The sequence below is a fragment of the Ooceraea biroi genome, chromosome 12, assembly GCF_003672135.1.
Source record: "Ooceraea biroi isolate clonal line C1 chromosome 12, Obir_v5.4, whole genome shotgun sequence".
Taxonomy (NCBI): Eukaryota; Metazoa; Arthropoda; class Insecta; order Hymenoptera; family Formicidae; genus Ooceraea; species Ooceraea biroi.
The window spans coordinates 7,635,737-7,646,961 of record NC_039517.1 but is presented as its reverse complement, the minus strand read 5'-3'; the positions used below and the strand labels follow the sequence as shown (position 1 = coordinate 7,646,961).

At 41.5% G+C, this 11,225-nt stretch overlaps 1 protein-coding gene across 3 annotated transcripts in view; it reads right to left on the bottom strand.

Annotated features, from left to right (window-relative positions):
- LOC105284227 overlaps positions 1-11,225 on the bottom strand; it is a 197,570-nt gene that overhangs the window by 148,482 nt on the left and 37,863 nt on the right. The window lies entirely within an intron of this gene.

The following is an 11,225-nucleotide window of genomic DNA, read 5'->3' as shown; positions in this document are numbered from 1 at the left end:
CGCGTTCGCTCGACCCGCGTGCCGCCATCCCTTCAGAATTAATCCCGATAATCCACGAGAACGGGATGCAGACTCTGCTAAACTTGCGGTTTCTGCATCGGAAGAAAACAAGAGACCGAGATCGAGAAAGAAAGAGAAACGCAACAGACGCGAAGCGAGCCGGGGGCGAGCAAGGACCAGTGGGAGAAAGGCGACGGGGGTTCGTAATAAATTTTCGAGACCCGCCCGCGTCAACCCTCGTTGCAACGAGTCGGCAGAGAGGTTAATGCACTTCTGGCAGCTTTTCTAACCCCTCGGCGTCCTCTACCCCTGCCTGCCGCCCTCTACCTTCTGGGTCGGTCGCCCTTTCGCTCGCCACACTCGCGCTTTAATCCCTCCGTGTTCCTCGCGCCCATCCCGGAACGGAGCTCATCGAATGCACCGCGCGCCGGTTCCTCCCTCCGCGAACTCCCTCTCAGAACTGTAAGGGTGGCGGATCCGGCGAGGGGATTGTTGGAAGCGATTCCGCGGGGAGACACATCGGGAGATTCGACGGGCGGCGAGCGACGATCCGTATGAAAAATTGATGTTATCGGACTTGGAAATTCATCCCTGGGCTTTCGACCGACGGACCTCGGATTCTCTCACTACGACCGACGCGAGGGTGCGGTGCTACTCGGGATGGATTTGCGCGTGATCGAGTTGCGACGCGAGATGGAATGCGACGAAGTGCATTGTGGCGGCGCGACGAAGGGATGCAACGGCTGGTTCGAAGGGATACGCGTTGATCCCGGCGCATCGGTGATACCCCCGCGGCGACACGAGACATTAAAATCGCGAGAACAACGTTAGAATCTCCTACGAGCAGTCGTAAAATGCCAGGGGAAGTACGAGATTACAGGATTCTCTCGAACGAAAGAAACGAGCCGCCGCATCCGTAATTCTTTCCTCTAATGATCGAAGAAATTGAAATTTTACAAAATGTGGGACAGAGTATAGAATTTATCGTGTACCACAGAGAAAATTGTAGGACTAGCGCTTCGTTAAATACGAAAAAGATGAAAATTTTTTGAAAATTGTACATGTATTAAAATTAAAACGTATTACTGTAAAACGTAGGAACATCCGTCGAAAACGTTTCCATATTCGTGCATTTTAATTACGCGTTTTATTCTAGCAATTAAAAATTAAAAATTAATATTTGGAAGTTAAATATGACATTTTTAAAGTGCATTAAATAAACTGCAACAACGAATCAACGTATAACGTAAAACATGTATATTCGCATTGCAGGGTATTTATTAAATTTTCTGAAAACATGAGTTTTTCTCGTTTTTCCGGCGTGACAGCAAAAACATTGCGGAGTATGATTGCATAAGAAAACGGAAATGCAAACTTTTAGAGTCGAATCTGAGGAATTCATCCTCGTGAGAGTTCTCGAGCGGAAATGGCGGGTGGAAATAAATGCGGAAGGAGAAAAAGATAAATAAAGGTACACTAAATAGAAACAGAAGGGCGAGAGAGAGAAGGAAAAGGGACGAAAAAAGAAAGAAATAAAGGTGAGTTGATGGAGAAGCAGGAAACCTCCGTCTGAGCCCAACTCTCGGCCGCTAATGGTGTACAAACAGACGGTGACAGGATGATGCTGCAAGGGTGATAGCTGTCCATTGTGAGATACGGAAGCATAATCACCGATCCACAACTGTAAAATGTTTTATAGTCCGGAAATATAATAATCCGGGATCGCCGAATTTTCTAACAAAGAAAATCAGATATGTCTGTCGAATACATTCAAACAATATTTTTTCAGTCAACAACGATATTTTATATGAATTTATATAAATGATAAGATGCACAAACATCAACATCCATTTGTTTAAAAATAAAAAGGGAGAATTATTATTTATTGGGAGAATTCACAACTTTTGCTGCACATGTTTTACCGCAATTGTGCGTGTTATTTCACATTGCGACAATAATAAGAACCTGATTTTATTGACATTTATTGTGCATCAGCGCTATTATTATCGTTATTTAACATATTATCGTGCCTCCGTATTTGCTCCTTCCGCACGAGCACTTTTCCGGCTGGTTTGTTCCGGGTTATTCTGGTGAGTTGCCTTAGAGTTTCGAGAACTTTTTCTGGATCGCGTAGTCGATCGCGGAAAGGTATGCGTGGAAGGTTGCGAATCACTGATCCAACTCGGATTTATAGCGAATAAAGCATTTCATCGTTCTATCGCTTTACCGCCCGCGCGCGTCGGTTTGACTCAGCGCTTCTATGTATCGAATCACGCGCGCGAGAAGTCCACGAACGCTAACGGAAATCGATTTTATGGCAAATAAAATGTTTTCACTCCTTCGCAACCGCATTCTCTCTCTCTCTCTCTCTCTCACTCTTTTACCCTCTAGCCCTCTGCTCCCATGGAGCATCACGCTCTTGCGGTTGCATCTGTGGATACTATTTCACGTATACCATGAAACAGCGCTAGAAAATTTGCAGCCGATGAAAATTTCCCTTCCTTGGCACTTATTGCGTGGCTCGCGATTCTCGAATTTAAGATCAACTGTGAATTTTAAAAGCTACACACCACGATGTAAAATCGGATGATAGGGGAAGTACAGCGAATAATGCGATAGTTCAAGTCGTCGCGAGTGCTCTCTCTTCATTCCCTTTTGACGGTGATATATATTCAGAATCCCACAAATGGAAAATCACGTCCTGTAAGTCATTACTGCCGCGAACGCGAGAAAGAAAGCGGCGTCCTCGTTGGAAAATGGTGAACACCGCAAGTTAAAAGCACAGACGAACCATATGATACCATCGCTTCGACGAGGGTTGAATTTCAAAGAAATTCGGTGAAATTCCGAGATGAGTAGAAGCAGGGACGGGGCGGAGGGACTTATCGCAAAATTTGTCATTCCGAATGCACGCATAAATCGAGCGACCGTGTGACCGCTATGACCAGCAGATCAAAAATTTCACAGTAACGTTTTTGACAATTTTCGCACACGAGGAACGCGAGACTTTTGAAGAAATTTAGCGAAGCCCCACCTCCGAAGCGGAAAAGACAAAGAAAACTGACGAAACGTCTTATCGAGATATCGAATTTTCAAATCGAAAATCAAATTATTTATTCATTTGGAACGAATACTATACATTGAAACGCGATCATGTATACACTCTAGTTTCTTGAGTGCATTTTTCGCATTGTGATAAATCATACGCAATTTTACACTTAAAATTTTTAATAAACATTGCGTATAATATGAAAATCAAACCGAATATTCAATAACTTTAATAAACAGTATCGCATCGCGTGTGTAAAGTGCGCGATTACGTGCTTATATCTATTCAACAGATTTAGCCTCAGAGCACAGTCAGAATATATCGCGCATTTTCAAAATTTGAAACCCCTACAAGTAATAGTTTTTTCTGAAACTGCATTTTATGCAGTATTATTCCCGTGCGTGTCGGATGTCCGGTGCCATGAAGGCGTATACTGGGTACAGTTGGAGCGTGTCAGCTGCCAATGTCTTCCCGTGTTGAGCTCAAGCTTCATCCAAGACGTACGGAGGCTTGCCTGAAGCATTCCCGAGTTAGTATGACCCTGCTAGAGCCTCTGAGAAGTCTGAGTGTGGTTGAGATTGCTTGAGCTTACGCGTGCATGTTTCAGCTTGCCTGAGTAGCTTTATATTCAGCTTGCCTATGCTTTAACTAGCTCGAGTAGCTAGTATGTTATTACGCTTGCTTGGCTGTCAGCTTGCTCGTGATTGCGCGCGTTTTCTTGAGTTTGTCTCAGCTCTCCCAGCCTCATGTCCGTGCTTGAGCAGCTGCCAGAGTTTGCCAGTGTTAGCCAAAGTATTTTGGTCTCTCCTTTCTAAGTCGTGCCCGTGTATATGAGAATTACGCCAGTGCTTTTTCCAATGCCACGTTTCCCCTTTTTCGGAAGAAATTCTGCGAATATTCTCATGTCACGAAGCGGGTACGATGAGCTTGAGTACTTGACTCGCTTCTAGTAGAGTAGAGTTCGCCATTTCTTACTCCGCGAAGAAAGCGCGATGAAATTACATATTTATATGAAAAATAAAAATTAGTGCTAAGGCTAAATCTGTTGACAGATATTCGCGTATGTTCGTCGAAATTAGTTAGAAGCTACGGCGTCGTGAGTGCAAGTGCAAAGGGCATTATGGAAATGAAGGACAAAGTGCAGTCGATGAGGGATGCAGTACAAGGCACAGAATTCCTCGTGAAATTTCTGTGAAATTTTTATTGGTCCTGTTTTTCCGTCTCAAATCTCAGGTGGACTCGAAGTATTTTAATTCGGCTCGGTGTTACGCGAGGGCAGACTTTTCGGTCGAATTTCCGCTAATGAAGAATCCGCTCTAAATTCAACGAAAGATTTATGGTCGGCGGGAAATATAGAGTTTCCGGACACACGCGTGAACGTGGTTCTCACGCCTCGAGCGAAACAATGCGCGTATATCCGGTCCTCTCTCGGTGCGCGTTCCAATAAAAAAACATTACGTGCATCGCTCGCATTTTACTGCCTCCGCATGTAATTCGCATGCGTTCCCTTCGCGGATATAACGCGAGAACGCGGCGGCGACTAAACAAAAAGCCCTTTTGCATACGCAAAAATACGGGATAAGGTTGCGGCACGTTATTGTACGGCTCGCGAGTATTACCGCTCACGTGTAAAAATCCGCCTGCGTGCGGATTAAACCGCGAGCGTTACGAAATGCACGACGTTTTGTCATTCGATTTGGGAAGTCGCTCGTTTCAAAGGATTCATTAAGAGCGACAGATATAATGTCAGGATTGTAAGTGGTTACATCTTGTTAATATTGATGCGTATCGAAAGTAGTCCAAAACAGAAATTCTCCTGATCCCTGTGAAGCATCGCGCACGGCTATTCTGACACGTAACGCGACGTGAATTACACGACGTTATCTGGATGCATCGTATAACAGCGTTCCCCGATAACAACGTTTACCTATAAATAGGTGACTTTCGCGCGAAACGATTTTCGCCGAGCGTTGCATTCGATGTGCATTGTTTAGAACGGGATTAAATCATCTCCTGAATTCGCGATTGGATCCGATATCTGGTCGAATTGCACAGTCGAATCTTCCCCATTTTTACGCATATACACGTAGGCATACACACGCGCGTGGCATATCGTCGAAATAAAGCGGCGCGCACCAATCCATGTAATCCCCGTTCGATTTCATGGATTTGCAAAGGTTACAATATTTAGCTTCACGCTGAATGCGTTTCATGGCTATGCGGCTGTGCGGCTTTGTCAAAACACCGCTAAAATTAATTTTTTAAATAATTTATTTATTGATATATTTACAATTTATATATTGCACAAGAGAAAATTGTATATAATTGCACGTTGTATTGTATAATTGATTACATTAGTAAGTTGTATGTAAATAACTATTGCATATTATAATATTGTAACATATTAACATAATATTATAATAATATAACATATTACAATATTGTAACATATTATATTATGTAATAATTAATTAATGCATGTAATTAATTATTCTTAGGAGCGTTACAATAAGGATTTAGAAATTGAAAGCCACCGATACTGCAAAACTGCGAGAATAAAAAATCTGTCATGATAAATTATGTAACGTTACATTACGTTGTTTGTACAATGTGAATTATAATGTATCACTATTATATAGGTGCTTGCAAAAATTCATAAGATCGTAAATAGATGAAGAACAACGAAGTAGTATTCAACGAAAATTCGTCCCAAACATTAAAGAAGCTTGCAAGGCAACTTGTAGTTAACGAATGAACAATATCCCGTCATTTGAAAGCAATGGGAAAGAACCAGAAGGAAGGAAGATGGCTTAATATCATATGAACTTTTGCAAGCACTTAATAATAAATCATGTAACACTGTTTGTACGATGTGAAATATAACCATTGTCATAATAAATCACTTATTTGTTAAGAGATAGGAGTTATTTATGATAAGAGATATCAAACTCCAATCTCAATAACTCCATTACTTCACTTCAGCATATTATCGAAGAAGTTAAATATATGTATATTAAATATTGTATTATTAAATATTGTATATATATATATATATATATATATATTTTAGATCAGAGGAGAGATAATTGTAAAAATTGAGAGAGAAAAAGACAAGAAAAAACGCTGTTTTTCACGCACAGTGATTTTCGCCAGTTGTCACTGTTGATATACGTGATGCGTTATTCAACGGAATGAAATCATTTCACGAAATCGCCATTCGGTTTGGAATCGTATCGCATCAGTCGGAATTGGATTTACTATTCCATATTCGTATTCACCGTATATAAATTAGCGAGGATCAATCGGATAGAGCCATCATAGGTATTACCTTACTCCGTATAACAGCGTCATGTTTTTTAATAACTTCCGCCTAACTATTAATAACTATTTCCTCTTATTTGACTAAACGAAAATACTATTCCAGCGGCGATGGAAAGACATTAAACAGAGCAAATTACTATATTAATTACGTGAATAATTATTCTTTCATACATCCGCAAAAATCACCTGCGTCCCACAAAAGTCACAAACATGCGAAATTATACTCAGATGCAAAATTTCCGATAAGAGTAAAACGCGCACCAGCGTATGGTTAGACTGGTTATATTAGGCTAATTTGCTTTTTTGATGAACAAACAATAAACCGAACGGCTAATGGGCTAATCACGAAAGTGATCACTTTCGTGATTGGCCCGTGATTAGTCCGATTCAATTACAAACCCTAAGAAGGATTAAATTATCCGAATGAGTCCATGATACGCGGCACGAATCACATCCAAATTGGATAAGCTTTACTTTTTCATAGCCATATCCCACGATCGATTCGACGGCCATCCCAGTCCGCAAATCAAACGCGCAAATCTCGTTTTCACAAATCGAACGTACATCCTCCTGTCTCTCTTACCGCAATCCACCCCACCGACACTCGATCCCACTAGCCGATATTCGATTCGACCCGAAACCCCGTGACTTTCTTCTCTCTCTCTCTCTCTTTTGCACATGACGAATATTTCTTCTTCGGTATTTTTCCGGCATATGTCATTTTATCCATTCTCATCTTTGGTATTATTACGTCTGAAAAATTTCTCGTAGCAAAAGTAAGTACGAGAAGATGGCGCGGAATGCAAATGCAAATATTATAATGCGTCTCAGATAGTCATTGAGAGCCATTTAATCGTAGAACCTTTTGATCAACGCACGCTCGACTTTGTCCCGATAAAAATTTCTAGTCTGTTTCTTTTTTCGAAATTAAGAGATGCACTTTTCCACAAACTACTTTACTCCAAACTATTAGTAGGCTTTTACACTAGTACATTTTTCCCCTTTAAAAGAGAATCACCTTGATGTGGTGAAGGGTTTTTGCTGCCAAGAATTCTCCATTTATTAGATGCGCGAATTAATTCGGTGTGCTTTTTTTAAATTATTTACTTTCATTTTTAAATAGCATTCGTCAGCTATCCAATAGATGGAGAAAAGTATTAGAAAATTATGGCGAATATTTTGAAAAGTTTAACATATTTATTATTTGTTTGTAATAAAGATTTAATCAGGGATTTAATTTCTTTAAAAAAGAACATCAATTTAATTTGCGTACCTAATATAATAATTTCAGATAATCTATTGTCACTGTATAGATGTTGCAAGTGCGAATTAAAGATGCGAAAATTCGCTGCAACAGAATAAAAATTTCTAACTATTTCGCGTTTGATTTAGGCTCCGATCTAGATTTTAATTATTATTATTATTTTATAGTTATTATATTTTATATTTCCGTTATTATAAAATCTTGAGTCGTAAAATAATACGCGATACTGTATCGTGTGATCGCGCATAATTGCATTCAGAACAAAAAAGGTCATTTATATCAGTCGCAAATTTAATCTCCCGACTTTCCGTTACCGTGCAATAATAATACTGCAACGATATTTCATCGATATGTATTCTCTGCATCAAATATTTGCATTTGCAAATGATAATAAAATAGGTTGCCGGATCTCCATTGGTCGCCGGTCGGATGAAGCGCCAATACGATTAAATTACAAAATAATTATTTATATTATTTTTTATGCGTGCATCGTGCTTGTTTGTGACTGAAAAGCATTCCCTGATAATTTTCAAGTACCCTTCTCTTGGTTCGTAATGTTATTATGAATTGTGTAATGCCTAAAATTTCCATATGCGAGATATCAGCGCGGGATAATTATGAATGCTATTTGTTCGAACATTTGGCAATAATTAATTATGTCTGTAAACACTGGTGGACCGGCTGTGGAATAAATGTCACTGTGCGAACACATATTTGAGATCGCTGAAACTGTGTGCAACATTAACCATAAAATCCCGCTGTATATCAGTCATAAATTTTCCATTTATCACTAATTATCTTCGAATAGGCGAGATCGGATAAACGCATATTAGCAGTTAGATTATAAAATCATATCACGTTACAATGAAACGGAGAGTTATGGCGCGCACTTTTGATCGCGTAAATCGCCGTTTATCGACGTACATAAAAGAAATATTAACTTTATTTTATTCGAGATTTGTAACTACAAAATACAGCCATCGTAAAATGGACAGAGAAACTAACGAACACCGTTTCAAATCATTATGAAATGATCGATTTTATCATCGCAAAATACCGCTGTATTCTAAAGATTTCAATTGGCACTCTCTGCCTCCTTCGATCTCGATGCAGAATCATCTCATCATTTTCGCCATAAATCTCCGAACCACCGAAATACACGACACTGCGGCTTTTCACGCTTCTTTAGAGCGTCGAATGAGGCTCTTCACTGCCTCGTCAGAGATTCGGAGAGTTCCATTCGGAGGAAACTACCGCCTGATTGCTGGGTTAAGCTCCATCGATATTCACCCAGTCTGTTCTATCATCTCAGTCGGTATTATTCAGGGGAAACAGCCCAGAGGGGTTCGCGAAAGTGCGACGGAGAGAAACAGAGAGAGGGAGAGAGATTTAGGCAAGGAGAGAAATAGAGAGAGAGATAGGATTGACGTTGACGTAAGTCAGGGATGAGGCCAAGATCGACTGCGCGTCTGCAGCACTTGCGTCCCGGAATTACCTCCGACAGGTGTTCCGAGCATTGCTAATATTGCGCGGCGTTGCATTTTGCATGTCGAAGGTAAACGCCTTGCGTTAATTGCAATTTACCCGGACTGCAATGGCTTGTTACGACTGAATCACCGACCGTGCGCGATGATGGATAGGGTGTGTGAATTTAACGTCTAACGAGGAATCGCGCGACCGGGCGAGCAAACGTGCGTGCTTGTAACACGCGTGGACACGACACATGGCGATGTGCATACACACCTACGTATCTCTCTTGCAGCGTGTCCACCATCACGCGGTCACCGTATTATTTCCTGTGGGTAATTTACTGTCACTTCTAACGTCGTAACGACGACTCATATCGGAACGTTATCGCAGTAGCGGAACATGATGAAAAGAAGAAACATGGTAGAAAACTAGATTCACGCGTCATTTTTGCGTCAGCAGCGTTATTATGTCACATCCCCAAAAAGCGGAAATGCTCCGCGCAACGTATGCAATCCGCAAAACGCGCGAGTCCCGTGTGCATCTTTTTCTACGAACATCGTGGTTAGTAATGTCATGATATTGCGGCCGCGTGACAACCACAACGGCGGACGCGTGGTCCACCACAGCCAGTGGAAAAAGGACACAACTGGTCGGACGAAGGGATTGAGGCTAAAAAAGAAACACGGCGAAACTGCTCTTCGCTAACTGGAAGTTTACCCATCTCGCGGCAAAACTACCCCTCGCGCGATCCGTCGCTCTCGTTTATCCCTCCTGCGGATCCGGCGCTTCACTCCGACTCGTCCCTCGACGAGTAGTCGCCTCTCCACCCCGCCGTCCCTTCGCAGTTTCGTTTTTCCTTCCTCTCTTCCGGCTATCTTTTTTCGCTCGTAAGAGCCGGTCATTATTCTTTCATTACTTGCGGCTGTACGGGAATTCCGATGACTCAAGGTGCCTCTTCCCATTTCGCCCTTCCCGAGAATGGATTGCTCTCTTCTGAAAAGCCGAGGAAATTTCGATGGAACGAATTCGAATTCCGGATAATCAGATGTACGAAACTATATCGGCCGATTTGAGTATCACTTATGCCATCGTTAGAATAATGATAGTGAACAGCCTAGAGGATGCACTTTGCTGTTCCGGCGTTCTTTCGAGGTGAAATAGGGGGCGATGAAGGTAAGCGGAGAGTAAGAAGCGTGCAATTGCTGTAACAATTTCGTGACAAATCCGTCCCTAGTGATTTCTACGTTCGATAAGAACTGATGAGACATTAATTAAGAATTCGCAATTAAAAACTGACTTTTCTCGATTAGGTATGTATTATAACTAATAATTATTCATTCCTAATAAATGCTAATGAATAATTGCTCGATGATCATTTTGAAGAATATTTCATCATATTAATATAGAATAGTCATTAATATTTCTATAATATTATTATTAAAATTTAAAATTTTGCATGCCCGACGCATGCGAATCATAGAAGAGCCCCGTTGAATTTCCAGCTCAGAAATCAGAGACTGTTCTTCGGGATTCAAGAACGCAGATAATTTTGAAACGTCATGCGGACGGTACGGAGAGAAAAGGGATTAGCTCCGAAAATTAATATCAGCGGAAAAATTAATCTCAAAGGGCACAGCGGTGCTAGTGGCGGCAATTTCTCGCGAGACCGCGGTTACACACGGACTCCCATTACGCGAAAGGACACTTTGCGAGACATTATCGCGTGCGCAGGACCTTATGAACCGTAATTGCGGAGAAAGGAATATTTCTGCTTTAATGCGCGACTGCGAAACGCGGACCGCGACGTTTGGAATGATTTCATAATTCATAAATGGTAAGACGGAATAAAGTAAAGGGTGCGGGTGGTGAGGAGGTCTTGTAAATCTCATTGCTCCGTCGGAGACCCGACTCCTTTCTTCTCACGACCCCCTGGTGCCACTCGTGTTTCATGATATACCGCGTTCCAGCCTTAAAAGCGGTATATCGTCGTGGATGTTGCGACAATGTGGAAAGGAGGAAAAGATGCGTAGGAGCGCAGGCAGAAGAACCGTGAAACATAAAAGACACGGAATGAAAGGACTCACGTTCGCGTTGCTACGATATAAAAAGAAACTTTTTAAT